Source organism: Manis pentadactyla, chromosome 4 (assembly GCF_030020395.1).
Source record: "Manis pentadactyla isolate mManPen7 chromosome 4, mManPen7.hap1, whole genome shotgun sequence".
Classification (NCBI taxonomy): Eukaryota; Metazoa; Chordata; class Mammalia; order Pholidota; family Manidae; genus Manis; species Manis pentadactyla.
In genome coordinates, this window is record NC_080022.1 from 158327831 (window position 1) to 158346246 (window position 18416).

At 49.1% G+C, this 18416-nt stretch overlaps 1 pseudogene; it reads right to left on the minus strand.

Moving 5' to 3' along the window:
* Positions 1–1699: 1699 nt before the first annotated feature.
* Positions 1700–14845, minus strand: LOC118909267 (DNA ligase 3-like; annotated as a pseudogene).
* Between the last annotated feature and the right edge of the window lie 3571 nt (positions 14846–18416).

An 18416-nucleotide genomic window follows, 5' to 3' on the forward strand; every position in this document is an offset into this window, starting at 1 on the left:
GTATTCATATTTGAACTGACTGTTTATAGTTCATAATGCATGAGCAAAACCAAAAGTTTCTGTGATGACTGCCCTTGTACTGTTCACCATGTAACTTAGTCACTATGTAAGAATTTGTTCTCCATGTAAGAACTTGTTCGTTATGCTTCAGAAGATTGGAGACTGACGAAAATTAGGCTTGGGGTGGATTAATGATTGTGCATTGAGCATTGACTCCCCTATACAGAATTTTATTGTTGTTAACAACCATTTGATCAATAAATATGAGAGATGCCCTAACAACAACAACCAAGAAAAAGTACACACTTCCAATTGTAAAATAAATAAGCAACCGGGATGTAATGTATAGCATAAGGAATATAGTCAAAATATTGTAACAACTTGGTATGGTGATTGCTGGTACTTAGAATTATCATGTATATAAATGTTGAATCACTGTGTTGTACACCTGAAACTAATGTAATGTAATACTGTGTGTCAACTACCCTTCAATAAAAAATAATTATCTAAAAAAAAAAAAAAAAACACACACTAAAAGTTCTGGACTAGAGTCAGGGCATCTCTAGTTCCTGCCCCTTCCTCCCAACACATTTTAACCAACAGGTGGAAACCAGGTCAATCAGGGTAAGTTGGCCTCCAAACTGACTGGCAGGCAGCCTCCCAGAGGAGTATTACCTTGATACTCAAGTCGGGCACACTGGAAGGAGAGCTTGGTGAGAGGTAGTAGTCCTCAATCTTAGAGGCACACTCAAGTATGCTCCAGAAGTTGAATCACATTAACCTAACCCACAGCGGACAAAGCAAGCTTGCCACTTTGTTGATAAGGAAAAAGAACTGACCCTCAGAAGTTAACAGGACTGAGGACACAAATGCCAGTCTATAACCAGGTGGTGACCTGAGCAGCCTGCACTCAGACCTGCATGCGGATGTGAGCTGGTGGAAGTGGTCTGACACGATTCTGAAGTTAGAGACCAAGGACCCCTCTCTCCTGGGTAGGGTCTGGACATGCAAGCCAACGTTGATTTTCCCAACTCTGGATAACCATGTGCTAGGCTCTGTGCTAAGTGTTTTATATATCTTTTGTTCATTTACTCTTTACAGCAACCCTGTGACTAGATACACTTCCTATCCCCATTTCTTTTGGAGGAATAGAGGCTCAGATGTTAAATAATTTGACAAAGGTTATAGCTATTACGTTTCAGGGCTTTGAAAGCTTCAGGATTTGAAACTGGTCTGACTACATCTGCACTGTCCAGAGTGGGACTCACTAGCCACATGAGACCATTTAAAGTTGAATTAAAATGAAAACTTCAGTTCCTCAGTTGTGTTAGCCACATTTCAAGTTCATATTGCACAGTGAAAATTTACAGATGTTTCCACTGTCGCAAGAGGTTCTGAACAGCTCCTCTAAATGGTTTTCCCCCATTCAGTTAAATCAGCATCAGGTGGCACAGGAGCCATTCTTTGTCAGCAGGCTGTGTACATTTGTCCTCAGGTCTGTTTTTATCTTAAAAGAGCAGCCTTGGTGCCCAATTTTAGGGAAGCAGATCTTTCTGGAGCTCTGTAAATAAACCCCCAAGAAGCAGCCCCAACCAACAACCTCCCTTCTTAAAAGCCCCATTTTCCTACCTGATCCTGATTCCCTCCCTTCAAACCAGGACCCACACCCTGTAATAGGAGGACACAGAGAATTCAGTCATAAAATTCATTTTGGTTTATTTCAAGTGAGGCTTCATTCCTGACAAAAAGGCCAGGCAAACCACAAGTTTTGCCACACATAAGCATTTCTGAGGGCAGCCTTTTAAATACAACTTTAAAATGAGCCTGTAAGTTAAAGGGGCAGGCAGCAAGGGACAGAAGACTGCCACCAGGTCTGGCTCTGTGCACAGCTTCAGGATGGCCTTTACCCCTTAACCACTAGGGAAATTACAGGGATGAAGAGGAAAGGACAGGACAGAGGTAACTGCAAGACACTAAACACAGAACAAAACCAAAACCCCAAAACTTTTTGAAGATGACAAACCAGCACCCAGACCTGAAAGATCTCTGTAAACCAGCAGAACAAACTGACTTCCCAGCCAGGAGGAGACCATGCCTGCTTGGTGGGCTCCGGCAGACGCACTGCTTGGAGAAGCAGCCCAGCCACCCTGTCCATCTACCCAGCCAAAGCCCAGTCTGGTAGTGTGGTAGGTGCTATGGAGAGGGGAGCAACTGTCCTAGCAGGGAGCTACCAGTCTCCATTTGCAGATACATGCCCAAATCCACTCCGGGGGAACTGCTGGGCCTCAGAGTTCTTGTCCCTGCTACCTAGCACGTGTGTGGCTGAGGCCATGTCAAATTCCTGCACCAGGTCCCCGTCGAATGCCACAAAGTAGCGTCTGAGACGGCTGAAGTCTGGTGTGGAGGGCGGCAGGTAGAGCCGTACCCCAGTGAAGATGTCCAGCAGCACCTGCAAAGGCACAAGAGTCAGGGTAGGGTCAGAGGTGGGGCCAGACCTGTGCTGGGGGCAGATGGGTCTCTACCTAGGCCATGGAATAAGGTCTGAACAGGAGCCAGAGACCAGGGGCCTAGTGGTCAGGACTTGAGCAGAAAGAGTTTATCAGAGAAAAGGCACAGTCATCAAAACCCCCATCCTCCAGATTACACTCTATCCCTGCCTAGAGGAAAAAGGGAGAGGGGATGGGTCCCAACACTGGGGACCTAGAGGAGGGAAAAGTACGGTCTCCCGGAGCCATCCTGGTGAGCAGGTCCAGGGGCTATCCGACTCTGATGTCGCTCATCAGAGTCCACTGTGCACATCAGCCAGGCCAAGGGGCCAGGAGCCCTTCTCATTACTGTGGATGGATTCAGTGGCTTCAGGTAGGGAAATATAGGGAAGGTTCCACAGGTCTCCTGGGGACTGGGCTCAAGGCTTGTCCTTACTCTCAGCTCGTGGGGCTGTGGGGATGGGATCACACCTTGTGGTGATCGCATGTGTACTTCTCTATCTGCCCTCTGGGCCACCAGCTCCACTGGGGTTGAGCTTAGTAACTGGCCTCAGTAGGGAGTACAAAAAAGGCTCCTTAGGAGGGAGGACAGTCACCCAGCCAGTGCCTGTCCCACCTCGCTGGCTGGCCCTGCTCCGACCCTGAGCACAGGCCCTCTGCTGCATTCCCACACCCAGACTGGGCTCTCCCTGCTGCCTCTCCTGGCTAGGCCGGGCTGTTCTATCTCCTGCCCGCTGGCACAGCTCTCCTTCCTCTCTGCTGGCTGGCTGGCCGCCTCTGCAAGGCAACAAGAGGGCACAGATGGAGCAGTGGCACTGCTGGTCACGCCCAGGAAGAGGAGCAGCTGCCAGAGGGGAGGGGGCTTGGCCCCCTAGTCCCTGAAACACCTTTGCTCGTCTCTTGGAGTTCAGTGCAGAGGGTTGGGAACACGAGGCCCGGGGCCAAACCAGCCCCCCACTGCTGTTCATGCCCTCACCTTTGCTTGGCAGGGGGTCTCATCGGGAGCCTTCCGCTTTTCCCTGACTCTCCAGGAAGAAGACTTCATAGTCGGCCTGCCGCCTGCAGGAAAGATAAGAGTCAGAAGAGGGGAGGGGAAGCTGATAATGGCCCCTGAAGTTAGGGCAGCAAAGAGAAGGGCTGGGCTCTTCCTGTGCGACGAGCATGGGTAAGACACGAGTTCGGAGGTGGCTTATCCCTGGGTCAGACGGGCTCTCCCCGGATCCTGATACTCAGGTTTACTGAGCAGATGGGGGACGCCCAGCAGAACGGTTTCTGGCCCAGGGCTGAATACATACCAGGAATGCAATCAACATCAGTTGCAGTAGAATTAAAGGATCTCAGAGCTGGAATGTAAGGGGTCCCTGTCTTTCGATCCCTGCCCTCACACCATGCTCTTCATCACCCGAGCCTCTGCTTTCTCACTACTGCCTTTGTTCTTGGGGCTACTCAGCTTCCCTCCTGCCTTCTTGATTTTGGGGGAGGCTCCAGAGGCCTTGCAAGACACAGCAGGCCCAGAGTTGCCCTCATTCTCGCTGCCGCTGCCCCCTGCAAAGGAGCTCCCCTCATCTCCAGCCACTACAGTGAAGTCTGCCTTCTCTTTGGACAGCTGGTCCAGCTTCTGAGGAAGGGGAGAGAACGTCAAGTGTACCCATCCCTTCCAGCCACGGGCCCCAGAGGCTGGCTGTGTGGTGGGTCAGGAATGTGGTTGGGGAACCAAAAGGGGAAAAGAGGGAAGAAAGACAACGAGCAGGGAAAGGAAGCAGGCTTCCCTGGTGCTTTTCTATACTTTGTCCCTGTTCCTGGAGTAACCAGGGCAAACCACTGTGCTCTGGGCCCAGCTCTTAGCAGAACACTGAGACTGTGGCCTGGGACCGAGCCTTCCACAGGAAGCTGTGAGAGTAGGACTCTCCCTCTCCAGGACCCAGGGCTGCCCAGTGGCTTGGGGAAGGCAGGGTTCTCTACTGGGAAATGTGGGTGGGGGCCTCGTGCCTCGGCTCCTGGCCCTGCAACAGTTTGGTCTGACTGCCCTCCTTGCCCTGTCTCAGTGGAATGGGGGAAAGGAGAAGACAGAGGACATGTGAACAGACCAGACGCCCACAGAGCCGAGGCCGGGTAGTGGAGCAGAAGACACATGCAGCCGAAGAGCTGGTACCTTAAGCTGGGGGAGGTTAGTTGCAGATTTCCAGTCTTTATCATCATGGAGTCAGGTGCAGCGAGGGAATCGGATGGAGATCCCATCAGCTGTGTTCGCCTCAGATTTGGAGAATTCAGCCCCTGTGATCTCCCACACGGTAGCTTTCTGTCAGTAGTTAAGTCAGGTCACTCAGTGGTTATGAAGAAAACATCTCCCAACCAACTAGAGGCAACACAGAACACTTAAAACCACCACCCATGCACTGGGTAACAGGTGAAAGAGGGCTGTGGTCCTGCTCCCGCTGACCCTATGATGACCTTAGGAACATCCTTTCTCCTCTGAGCCTTGGTTTCTCCGTCAGTACAAGGGACTGGCCAGGTCACTTTTAGAGCAGACCCGCTGTGACTAGGGGATAGGTAGTCACTTCCCTTCTCTACTGAGGAAACCTTAGTGCTAATGGGCTGTCCCTGTGCCTGTCACTCGGCAACAGTCCAGGTCCTATCTGGATGGACCATCAGTGAGGGTGAGACGGTGTCTTTGTGGCACCAGAGAACCTGTGTGTTCTGTGGACCAGAGGACCCCAGGCCACTAGCTGATACCTTTGGGTCCGGGACTATGAAGTCAGGTTGGTAGATCTTGTTGATTTTTAGCCAGCTGGGTATCTTGCTGGGAACCTGGAAGAGAAAAGACACCATTCCCAGGCTGTTCCCAAGGGAAAACAAGACTTAAACCACCTCTTGGTCATGGGCTTGGGAAGAGGGGGACTGCTCACGAAAGGCTGCCCCTTACCCCGTGGAATGCCCCCTGCCCAGAGGGCATGTTGGCCAGTTTCCACAAGTAGGCACTTAGAGACTTTTGAGGGTTGCTCCCTGGCCAAGCAGCAGCTCTCCTTTCGCAGAGAGGAACGATACCTGCGTTCCCAAGGTGCAGCCTGTCTCGGCAATGCCAGCCGGTCTGGGGCTGTCTGCAATGCCAACCAGGCCCCTTCCTCACCTTGCTGATGTTCACCATGTCCAGTTCCCTCTGCAGGCGTGCAGGCGTCACATCATCATGGCCTCCCGAACACTTGGTGACCGTGCACCACTTCTGGGTGCTCGGGTCATGGCAGCCCATGAGGAAGATAGACATCATGCTGCCCGGGAGGGGGATGGGCTAAGCTGTGGGAGGAGGGAGCCTCTGCCAACCCCCGTGTCCAGGGAGAGGCAGCCTGCTGGAGAGGAAAGAGCCTGGGCCTTGACGTCAGAGTGCAGAGTTCACCTCTGGGATCTACCTGTTACTAGCTGTTGAAGTTTAACCTTTATGAGCCCCAATTTCCTCTTCAGTAACTTAGGGATGATCATATGTAACCTTGGTGTCTCGTGAGGAATAAAAGGAACTGAATAGTGATATTCAGGCACATAGCAGATGGCCTGAAAATACAGCTCATGCCTGAACCCCTCAGGGACAGGGGTGCTGACCCCCACAACAGTCAAGAAAACCACGAGTAACTTTTGACTCCCCCAAACCTTAACTACTAATAGTCTACTGTTGACTTTATGGTAGCAAATGATAAAATAGATTATCTATACACAGTTTATGCATTCATGACTTCCAGAACTCCTTAATTTTTTCAATTTCTGAGCTACATGGTTCATGTTTTTTCAAATTGTTACAAATCTCAAAAAAAACTTTCCAATATATTTATTGAAAAAAATCTGCATGTAAGTGGACCTGCACAGTTCAAACCCATGTTATTTGAGGGTCAACTGTACTAGTTCCTCGGATCCCAGCTTCCCCTCCAGTCAGGAGCTACTCTTCCCGAGGAGAAACCTGCCAGGCCCTGAAGGACTAGCCGGTCGTGAGCTTCTCGGTGCTGCACCAGCACGGGGTGTTCTTGCCTGTCCGCTTGCTGCCTAACTGTGTAGCTCTCAAATGTCCCTGCCTGACTGGGGTGACATGGGCCGGGTTGGGGCGCCCAATCCCAGAACTTTGGAAGACACAACTGGCCATGCTGGGAGATCAAGCCTGTAAAAAGGCCAGCCTGTTTGTTGAGTGGTGCTGTCTAAAGAAGTACCATCCCAAAGGCCAGAAGGCCATCCCGACCTTTGCTTCCTTGCCCATAAAAGGCTCCAGGGACCACCAGGTCAGCTGTGTCTGCTGTGGCCCCTTCGTTCAAATAGTCTTTCTTCACTTTTAGCCAGTGCCGCTTCCCGGGCTCATATGTACCCTGAGGGGAAGCAAGAGAGAGACCACAAACTAGGATGGGAACTCCGTGCGGGTGGGATCCACCTCTTCACATGATGTACCCCATCTATCACAGTGCACTGGGCGAGAACCCTTAGGCGTCAGCCTCTGCAGGAGACGGGCAAACTCACCCGACAGACGCAGAACACAGCTGGCCAAACCTTGGAAAGGCGCCCCTCAGCACCCACTCCCAGCCACCCCAGACCGCCACCGCCATCTCCTGGCCAGGGCTGGAAAGGCTCAGGGGAGGACTGAAGAGTCCGCAGGAGAAAGCAAAGGATGGGACCATCTCACCTTCACATCCTGCAGCACCAGCCCTTCCAACCCCTCTCGGATCACCCGGTTTATCATACCGGCCAAGTCTGCAGCTCTCTGAGGGAAAGCAGGAGAAGTATTGAGGCTGGTGTGAGAAGAGAGTGCAGTGGGAGTGAGGTGGAAAGTTGTCCATTTTGCACACTACTAAGGTGCCAGCTGGAAGCTTCCCGACTTAAACACAAGAACAAAGGGCTCACAAAGTAGGGACTCTCCGAACCAGCGAGCTGCTATGGCTTTGAGACACAGGGAGTCCATCTGGGAAGATGTTTCCCTCCTCGGTGGAGACTAGTGGACACCCTCTGTGCACCAGCAACCCCAAAAGAAAATGAAGACTCATTCTCCCAGTCACATCTGACCCGAGGGGTCTTTGCTCTGCTTTCAAACCACTAGGATGCTGCCTAGAGTGGGGTCTTTGCTCACCTTGACTTGCTTCATTTCTGAGAACACAATACTATTGGGAATTTCAACCATACTATCATGAAGAAACTTCCGCCGCTCACACAGAGGCCTTAGGGGACAACACAGCTGTGGTCAGGCGAGGATCCTCCCACCCCATCAGGAGTTCTCGGAGAGAGGGTCACAATCAACCGTTGCTCCGTGAGGGGGTTGCCATGGCACAAAGCCCCGTGCCTGATGCCCTGGCTGCCGAGGGCCCCATCGTGGCTCTGGGACAGAGCACCCTCACCGTCGGATCCTGTTGCTGTTGTGTCAAGCCCAGGAGAACTGGCCTCTAGCCCAGACTGCATAAATTCTGGTCCCACTTGAAAAATGACTCTGCACCCTGCTCACCCCAGGTCCAAGGCTGGCTGACTCTGGGCTCAGCAGGCTGAAAGGCCTCAGGACCTAAGGCCCAAACGCCAACTCCTGCCCACAACAATTCTTTCTTTTGCATCCTTCCCCTCCTATACTCAGACACGTGGGCCAGTGGGGGTGGGGGAGAGCAGGGATGCATTTCCCTGGTGGAAGGGCCAGTACTGCCTGGTACTTGGCCCCAAGGATTTGGATGCAGGTAAGTCAGGACTGCTACTTCTCCCTAAGATGGTCCCACCTACAGTCCCCCTACAATCATGTCCTTCCTGTTTGTCTCATCCAAAAGTAAAAGCTCTGACCTGAAAACCATCTGCCTTTTGCCTCATGGGTGCTGTTGGAGAAATAAACTGGAACTCTCCTGAGTTCATAGTCCGTTTCTTGTCAACAGTCCATTTTGCTGGAGCAGAGAATTTCTATGGGGGTTTGGGTTTCCTCTCTGCCTTAAGCTCTCAGCACATCGGCTCTTCCTGACGCTGCATGAGGAGCGACTGTGAAGCAAGTGCGCTGCCTCTCAGCCCTCCTGCCCTGCCCCTGGGCGCCAGGAGGTACATGCTCAGGCCCTCCCCTACTCTCCTCCTCAATCTCACCCCCACCCTCCCCACCCGGGAACTGGAAACAAGATTCCTCACCTGTCCATCAAGCTGACATCACTGAAGTAGATACAATCAAAAACAAACAGGCAGACATTAGCATCTGGGAAGGCAGTTTTCTGTAAGGGAAAATGAGTCGGCAGGTACATGAGGGACAAAAATAAGGGCATGAAAAATGGGGAGTACCAGTCCATTTCTGGAGAACCCTCTGAAGCACCTGATAAAAAAAGTCCTATTTGTGTTTTGAAGCCCTTGGGCCTTAAGGGCACTTAGCAGGTGGTCCTGAAGGAAAACCAACCCAATTTTAAGTTAGATCCCAATACTAGCTCCTTTTGTGCAAAAACTTGGCTAAATTCAGAAACAGTTTAGAAACAAAGAACAAGCCCAACTCTGAAGTGATATACTCCTCCCATTCAGACCTACAACATACACGTATATGCACGTGCACACTCATTCTTACACATTTGGCCCTAAGCCAGTACCTTGTGCACTCCCAGAGTCCCAAAGGGCAGTGGTTTGCCTGTCTTGTTGTCAATCAGGAGCACCTCAGAGTCCAAGGTCATGCTGTGGCCCCAGGGAAAGCCTGGGGGATGTAGTCCTTAAAGTGGGCCACCTGAAGGCAGAAAGGCCATTTAGGTGAGGGAGGAATGGGTGGCAGGGACCTAAAGTTGAGCCACAGAAAGCAAAACCCAGGCCCCAGAAGGAACAAAGCACACACACACGGATAAGCCCAGCTACTGCGCAAACACTCAGACCTAAGCCTCATCAGCCTCCCAGAAAAGAGGAGGAGGGTATGTTTCAGGGCCTCTGTCTGGACCCGTAGAGGCCGGCCCATGTCGAATCACTTCCTGTGGGCTGCAGAGAAGGAGAGTTTGAAGAAAAGGAAAAACCAGAGTGAGCATGTGGGGAAGCAAGTGGGGACAACCACGGGAGGGAGGGAGGACAGGCAGGATGAAAAAGGTCTGTGGGGGAGAACAGACTGGCTGGAAAAAAAGATGGACAGAAAACATGAACCCTGGTAGGAGCGCAGCAAGGCAATGTGAGGACAGTCTTCTGAGTGGGAGCTCTGAACCCACGGCTGTCTTCAAAATGAGCAGGAAAGGATGTTTGGAATTAGATGTTTTTCCTGTTCAAGGCAAAGCCCTAGTCTCTGATGGTCCTGGACAGGGAGAGGCCGGATTGTAGCCTGCAGCAGCTCCTGCCAAGTGATGGCAGCAGGGAGGTTTGGAGAGCGTGACTGCAGTCCGGCTCCTGAGCAGGGCACACGGATCATCATTATCTGTGATGCTTGGAGCAGGGCCAGGAAAGGCCTGCACAGCCATCCCGCTCTGCTTCAATCCCTGACCAGCGCTTCACAAACCAAAAGCACAGAAGAGACAAGGGATGAATCAAGCTTTGGTGAGGAGAGCAAGGAAACGTTCTCTAATGCTGGAAAGCTGTGCTCAGACTTCTTCCTGGGAACCAGGAAGTGCCCACTGGACAACCTTACCACGAACAGTTCCGCGGTGGCGTCACTGTGACCCACTGAGCAAGTGAGCCTGCTCCATGGGGAGCCACAGCTTACTTGCCTCTGGGGCACCCAAAACAAACCTCAGCCACAGGAAATGTCCCCTTCACCCTGGGGGCTCTGAAAAATGTAGTCTGAGCTAGGAAAGAAGAGGTAGGACAGAAAGTCTGTCTGAAGCCACATATTCTAGCTGCTTTTCCCAGAAAACATGCCCAAAGGCTCACAGAGGCCCTGGGAGTTGAGAAGGGCTGAGGAGCAAGGTTATCAATGCCCCCTAATTAAGGGCAGAGTCTGGGCTCCATTAAGGGCAATGTCCCCCTAATTAAGGGCAGAGCTGTCCCCATGGCATTATCTGTTTACATTAGAAAGTAAGCTTCTGGAGGGCTAGAACTTCTGTCCATTTCTTTAAAACTGCAGTATGTCCACTACCTCGAACAGTGCCTTGCACAAGGTAAGCACCCGAGAAATGTTTGTTAAATGCCTGACTGACAGCCCAACAGCCCTCTGTACCGAGTTGTAATTTAGCTTGATGGGGGCGGGAGGGAGCACAGAAGACACAGAAACACCAAAGATAAGCACTATAAGCTACTTCTGGGTGAGCTTGCTGTCCCAACGTCACTGTGGGCAAGGGAAGCATTCCTGCCCGTCCCCTCTGTGCTGCCTAACCCACATCTGGGCTCCTGGGCCGGCCCTACTGAGCAGCCGCTCACTGAGAGAAGACTCTGAAAATGAATAGATGAATTCATCCAACAAATACAAAACAAACGTATTGCACAAAAGCACTGGAATGGCTAGGGTCCTCTGGCCTTGAGGTTCTCAGAGGCAGGAAGGGAACGAGTCCTGGCAGAAGGGAAGCGACCCATACCTTGTGAGGCAGGACAGGCTTGAGACTGCGGCTGAAGTAGCTGAAGTGGTCCCCGTTCTTACGCACCTGAACTCGCTCTCCATCATACTTGATCTCAGAGAACATGCCGTTAGGACATTTCTTCATTGCGTACTCGATGGACTTGCAGGCCTCGGCCTTGGGGCAGGGAAAGAAATCCCTGGACACTTAGAGGTGCTCTTCCAGTGAGGGGCTACTTAACAGGGACAGCCCAAGAGCCCGGGTCCTTGGGATGGACTGCCGAGCACACCTTCAGGGCAGGTCATTGGAGAGGTGCTGAGAACAGACGAGGCTAGGCAGTGTTGTATTCTGACTGTAAAAGCATCACCAGAGTTGACACAGGAGCTTGCATTTTAAGGAATATCAATGCAGTTCATTGTAAAGCAAATAAAATTCTACTGAAGTAGCATTTCATTTTTATTCTCAATAATTTAGGATCTTGCAGGGCCTCTGGCTTATCATTATAGCACATCATTTGTCTCAGCAAAAGAGGCACACAGAAGTTAGATTAAAGAGTGCAGGTGACAGGCTAGTGGTGATCAAGGATCCCCAAGACAGGACATGACTGGAGTGCTTATTCACATACCTATGCCATTTGGATGCAACAACAGTGGCTACGATTTTGGGGTATTTATGTGCAGCAGATCATATACATAATCTCATTCTATCCTTGATATGATACCTCATATGATAGATATCGTTTTCCTTTTATGGGTGAGAAAACTGAAGTTCAAAGAGATTAAGTACTTACTTAGGGTGACACAGCTAGTACCTGGCAGGAAGGAGGTTTGAATCTAGGCCCAACTCTAAAGCCTATGTGGTCAACCACCAAGCTACATAGCCCATGCCACTCTTCAAATGAAGGGTTGTAGAACAGACTCCAGGAATAATTCTTATAACAGTCACCTACTGCTGGTGACTCGGGTCCTGTCCCTGGCATGGAGATCTCATAATTTTGGTGCTGGCCATTGCACATTCCTAGGAGGGAGAGAACACATCCCCATCCCAAACCCAGGACCCTACAGCAGCAAGGCTTTAGTTTAACACACAAGACGGTTGCATACAAAGCACTGGATACCACTGAAACAACCCACAGGTTCTCACAGTAGGCATGGAAGCGCGCATGGAGGGTCCTGCTATGTAGGAAAACCAATGCCAGAATGTAAATCTCACTTCTCATAAAATGAGAAAATAATCAGAGCTGGTCTTCATTCCTTAAACTCCCATTTTCCAGAAGAGGAGACCCAAGTCATAGGAAGCCTGGCTCTGCCACCAACTACCAGAGCACTTTGGGGCAGGTCACAGAACCCCAGGAGTTACCGATCACACCCACCTGTCTTCAGGAAAGATGACACATAAGACATTCTAGTAGTTCCTGCAGAGTTTCAGATATCATTCACACAAGGAAACCAAAGGCCGAGAGAGGCTAGGTAACTCATCGAAGATTCTACAGCTTACTAGGGGGAGACCTGGGCCTAGAGTTCAGGAATTTCCACTATCTCATTCTATCTTTTCCTTTGCCTTTACTTCTCCACTGAGAAACAACCCTCTGCATCTGTGTTCTTCCTTCCTCAAACACCTCCAGTCAACTGCAAGGGCTCTCAGCTCTCATACCCTACCAGATCTCACGCGGAAGGATGGGATGCTCGGAGCAGAGTGGAAAGCAGGCCCAGAGCAGCATCCTTACCAGCATGGGCTGCACTGGGGTCATCAGCGCAGCCTGGACGCTCAAAGTCGTCTCTGCCCTGGCTCCTTCTCCACCTCCTGCTCATTACGGTGGAACCGCTCTACCACGTCCTGTAGGTTACATGAGGCTTTGAAGGCTTCATAGGCATTGGGGTCAAGGGCATCTAACCTGCCAAGGCAGACAGAAACAAGGAAACAAAAACCACTGATTTTAACATTATTCCTTGTATAGCAGTCTGTCCTCAGAGAGGCAGAATCCCAATATATGGGGGAATGGGTTACGTTGTATTAGAAAAAGCTCTTGGAAAACTCAGCTCTTTTGAGATTCTGTGCCTACATGGATGACACCTTAAGCAAAGAGGGGACTGGAGTGAATAAGTAATTCATACTATACTTACTGAACATATTATGTATTTTCAATTGTAACAAACTGTGAGAAGGGTATTGCTATTTTACATGAGAAACAGAGGCTACATGAGGTCAAGTGACAGGTCCCAAGAAAGGAAGGGAGAATCAGGATTCTAATCCAGATCAGGACCCCAAGATCTTGATACCAGCTGGCAGTAAGGGCTGTTGGCAGCTACGGCTGTCAGACGAGCTGGTACTTACACATGTTTTGCACCTGAGTTCATCTTCGATCATGTTTGCTAAGCCTGATGATGCACTTAAGGTCATTGGCTGTACACCTAGGGGGCTGAGGCACATTCAACTTGGTCTCTGAAGAGCTCTGGACCCCCACACCTTCCTTCCCCAAGTCCATCCCCATGGCAGCTCCCCCACCTGGAGGCAGTGTCCTGTAGGGCCTGTTGCTGCTCATCCTCCCTGGTGAGTTTGGAGAGCTGCAGGAGGAATTCATCCACCTCCTGGATGGTAAGGAGGCTCTTGGCAGCTGGGGGGAAAGACTTGCTCTGCTCAAAGAAGACTCGGATTGTCTCCGACACATCACCCTGTCTCCAAAAACCAACATGCCACTGCTGCAACCCCCGAGTGGTCAAGTACATCGTCCCCGAAGACCTCAGGACTAAAAGTGAGTCAGATATCTAAATCATCACTTCTGTCCGCAGATCACACATACTGACCTCACTTCTCAGAGTCTATCCCACCCACAGTTCCTAGAAAGGGCAGTTCTATCCACCCCAGAATCTGGGCACCTGCCCTAGCTGAGAAGAGAAACAAGGACTGATCCAGGGCTGAGCCAATGTGATTCGTTAGGATGTGAACTGATAGATATACATAGTCATCAGCTAAAAGGGGTGCTTAGAGACTTTCCAAGGTGCCAAGGCTGGGCTCATGAACGAACCAAAGCAGAATGGTGAGCCCAAGTCACAGGGGGTAAAAGCAAGAAAAATCAGTGTCCAGAACGAGAGCCCGAGAGACAGGAAGTCTCAAATCCTGACCCTTGAGTTCTAGGCCTCCTGTGGTTCAGCAGTGTGATTCCAGTCCTCAGAACCTAGTGAAACCAACAGCTGTAGCCTCACATTCAGCTCCTTTCATAACGGAAGCTTACTTACGTGGTTTCTGGTTTCCTAAAAACAGTGTGCCCCAACCAGAGAAAAAAGGTTGCAGGTGCTCCTCAGTCTGGGACCCCCACCCCCAATGCCCTCCCTTTCCTCTGACCTGCTCTAGGTCTCGTGCCATATCAACTGGGTTGCAGTTAAAAACGCAGCTGAAAAGCTTAACAATCTGCTTATCATTCAAGTTGTAAACACTCTTAATAACACCTGGTAGCAGCAGCTTCACTGTTAAGTACACATCACCGTGGAAACCATCTGGATGCAGAAGAAAGGAACCCTTCTTGAGAAACAAGAACTTCAACAAATACATAACTTGAGGAACTGAAGAGGTGTCTACCTCGCTGCCTGTGCTGCCACGGTACCCCGTGCACTTCACTCTGGCAGAGGCCACAGCGTTCGGTGCTGGTGGCTTATCTATCTGCCTCCTCTGTAGCCCCTGGATGAGCTCCCGCGGGGCAGAACCATGACTTTCACTTCAGTGTCCCCAGAGATGACATTATAGATCCTCAGGGATGACTTGTTACATGAAAGAAAAGTTGGAAGATTCTATTCCAAGCTTCCAAGCTATGCACATGGTTCACAAAAACTTAACATGCAGGATAGTGAATTTTCCTCTTGGCCAAATGGGATAGGCTTTTCTAGCCTCCTGAAGGCAGATGAGGGCCAAAGAAATATGCCAATGTGTTCTGAAAGGAACTGGCTAAATACTTTGTGGGGACCCAGGTCAAAATAAAAATGGACTTTGTTCAAAATTATTAGAAGGCAATAACACGGCATTAAACCAAGCATGGGACCCTGTGCAAATGTACAGTTCACATTCTCATGAAGGTGGCATGGCTCTGAGCTCCTTGGAGGAAAAGACCATCCAGGATGCTCTAGTCCCCACCTCCTGCTAACCCTAACCCTAATCCTAACCCTAAGCCTAATCATAACTGTAACCCTAACCGTAACTCTAACCCTCACCCTCAACCTCACCCTAACCCTAACCCTGACCCTAGGGCATAGGAAGGGAATCCTGGACGATCTGGGTTGGTATTGTAGGTAGGATTTTCAGCAACCGTGGCACACAACTTCCGAAACTCACGCAGTAGACAGTCCTTGTGCTTGGGGTCACATTTGCTTGAGGACAGACTTGCCTTAGGGATAGGGCTTGAGTGAGTTTCCCCAGAGTTATTGGGCTTGGCTGGTGGAGAAAGCAAAAGGGAGAGAGAAACAGGAGAGACAATTCACTATGCCTTGTTGAGAAGTTAGAAAGGGAAAATAACAGATGCTCTGCTGGTTCTCTGTATGGAACCTCATTTAACACCCTGTCCCGCATAGCCCTACTGGGGTAGATATAATTACACCCATCTTACAGGTAAAGAAACAGTGACCTGGGGGCACAGGGAAGGCAGTATAGCACAAAGAAGACAAGTAGTGATTCTATAGCATCTTACTTTGCCAATGGACAGTGAATGTAATGGGGTATGTGGGGGGGACTTGATAATGGGGGAATCTAGTAACCACAATGTTGCTCATGTAATTGTATATTAATGATACCAAAAGAAAAGGAAGAAATAGTGGCCTCAGACGCAGGCAGAGATCTAGCTGATGTGCATCTCTATATGAGCTCTTCACAGAAGAAGATCACCTTCATGCCAAAAGTGGTCAGGAGGATTTCAGGGCAGTTATAAAGCTGATCCCAGAAAAGTCAGGATAAGGAAGGGGGAGAAATCAAGGGACGTGTTAGTCAACGTGAAACCACTGCTTTCACAGATTGTCGGAGCTGGAAGAAGCCTTAAAGATGATCTAGTTCAACCTCTTCTTTCGGATTAGGAGAGCAGGCCTGAGGAGAGATTCCCAGACCCTCACTACTCCTACCTCCCCATCCCCACGTTCTTGTCTTATTGTCAAGAAAACTGAAAAGCTGTCAATGAGCAGGGCTTTCCTCCAGATACCCCAAAGTAACTGTACAACTCTTAGTGATCCCCTCTTTTCTCCTTGCAACCATTCACGAAGCAAATTTAATTCTGCAAGCTTGCAGCAGAGCCATTAGCAAGCAGTGGAAATTATGATTTATATTAATTTCCTATGCTGCTATAATAAATTACCACAGACTTAGTGGGTTAAAAGAGGATGAATTTATTATCTTACAGTTCTGGAGACTGAAATGGGTTTCACAGGGCTAAAGGAGTCAGCCATCCTGTATTCCTTCTGTAGGGTCTAGGGGGATATCCATTTCCTTGTCTTTTCTACGTTTAAGAGGCTACCTGCATCCTTGGACCACAGCCCATCTTCAAAGACAGCAGGGTAGCATCTTCCAATCACTCTCTCTGTTTCCATTGCCTTGTCACTGTGACCTCCTGCTTCTCTTTTATAAGGACACATGTGACTACATTTAGGGCCCAGGCCAATAGTACAGGTTAATCTCCCTATCAAGTACCTTAATCACATCTGCAAAGTCCCTTTTCACATGTAAATTAGTATTCACAAATTCCAGGATTAGGTTGTAAACAGTTTTAGAGAACCTTTATTCAGCCCCTCAAATCACATGGCAACACGATTCAAGAATGATCCTTGGTGATTCGTATGTATATTAAAGTTTGAAAAGCACTGGAACAGAATAGATCATCTGTTTTCATAGATGATCATTTATATTTATGAAACTGAGGGAAAAGAAAGGATAGTTCTTTAGCTTTTTGAAAGCTTTAACCACCTGGCCAGTTGGTGATTGCATCCATTTTTCACCTTGTGGTTAGAAAGTAGTAAATCCAGAAGGTGTCTATTAACTCCTTTTCATGACATTGTTGTGATTATCCTTTTTGGGAATCCATTTATATATATAAATATGTTTGCATACAAAAAACATATTTCCACCATTCTTTTTATGTCAGTTCCATGTTTTATAATGCCCTGGCCAGTTAGTACAACACAGGCCATTAATATAGGTTACTTTAAAAACTACTCATTCTGGAAAGAGCAAACAAACCTAGCTATTCAAAATTTGCTCTGCTTTGAAAAGCCCTTTCCACAATGATGCACTTGGAAAATATGTTTGATTCCAAATAGGTTATTAAAGGTATAAAACATAGTAAAGGTGTTAGGCAGGAAAATAGATATGAGAGAGGTGGGGGTGGGGGATAGAATAAGGCCAGGAAAGCCCAGAGTTGATCAGTTAAAGCTCAAAAAGATAGGAGTAACTTGGCCTGGAATATTTTAATATTCCCCAGAAAAAGGAGGGTACCTCAGCATAGCCCATGTCTTTATTGTGTTTATCATGCAGGCCCAGCTTATTTTTAACTTTACCTATATGCTGTTTTTTATCTCCTTCAGTGCTAATCAAGTAGTTTGCAACCAAGGCAACTAATTTAGCATGCAGGCCCAGCGGTGACAGCATAGTAAAAGGCAGGAAGGATTCCATCCTAAAGATTGCATTTTAATACCCAGGAAGTTGAGAAGTAAGATTCTTAACTTACTCTTTAGGAAACACAATAACTCAGCCCACCTCAGGGGCTGGGCAGGCAGTCTTGTTTGATATGCTCCCAGACCAAGACACCGGAGAAGTCAGAGCAGGAAGTTCCTTGTGTTCATTCTAAGTATTCAAAGACCAATTAACAAGTCTGCACCCCCAGCCCTGGTAGGAATGTAAACTAGTTCAACCATTGTGGAAAGCAATATGGAGATTCCTCAAAAAACTAAAAATAGAAATACCATTTGACCTGGGAATCCCACTCCTTGGAATTTACCCAAAGAATACAACTTCTCAGATTCAAAAAGACAAATGTACCCCTATGTTTATCGCAGCACGTTTTACAATAGCCAAGATATGGAAGCAACCCAAGCGTCCATCTGTAGATGAATGGATAAAGAAGATGTGGTACATAAACACAATGGAATACTATTCAGCCATAGAAACAAATCCTACCATTTGCAACAACATGGATGGAGCTGGAGGACGTTATGCTCAGTGAAATAAGTCAGGCAGACAAAGACAAGTGCCAAACGATTTCCCTCGTTTGTGGAGTATAACAATGAAGCAAAACTGAAGGAACAAAATAGCAGCAGACGCAGAAACTCCAAGAAGATACCAGTGGTTACCAAAGGGTAGGGCGGTTGGAGAGGGAGGGAAAAGGGGATTGAGGTGTATTATGTTTAGTACCCATGGTGTGGGGGGTCACGGTGAGAACAGTGTAGCACAGAGAAGGCACATAGTGGATCTGTGGCATCTTGCTGCACTAATGGACAGTGACTGCACTGGGGTATGAGTGGGGACTTGATAGTATGGGTAA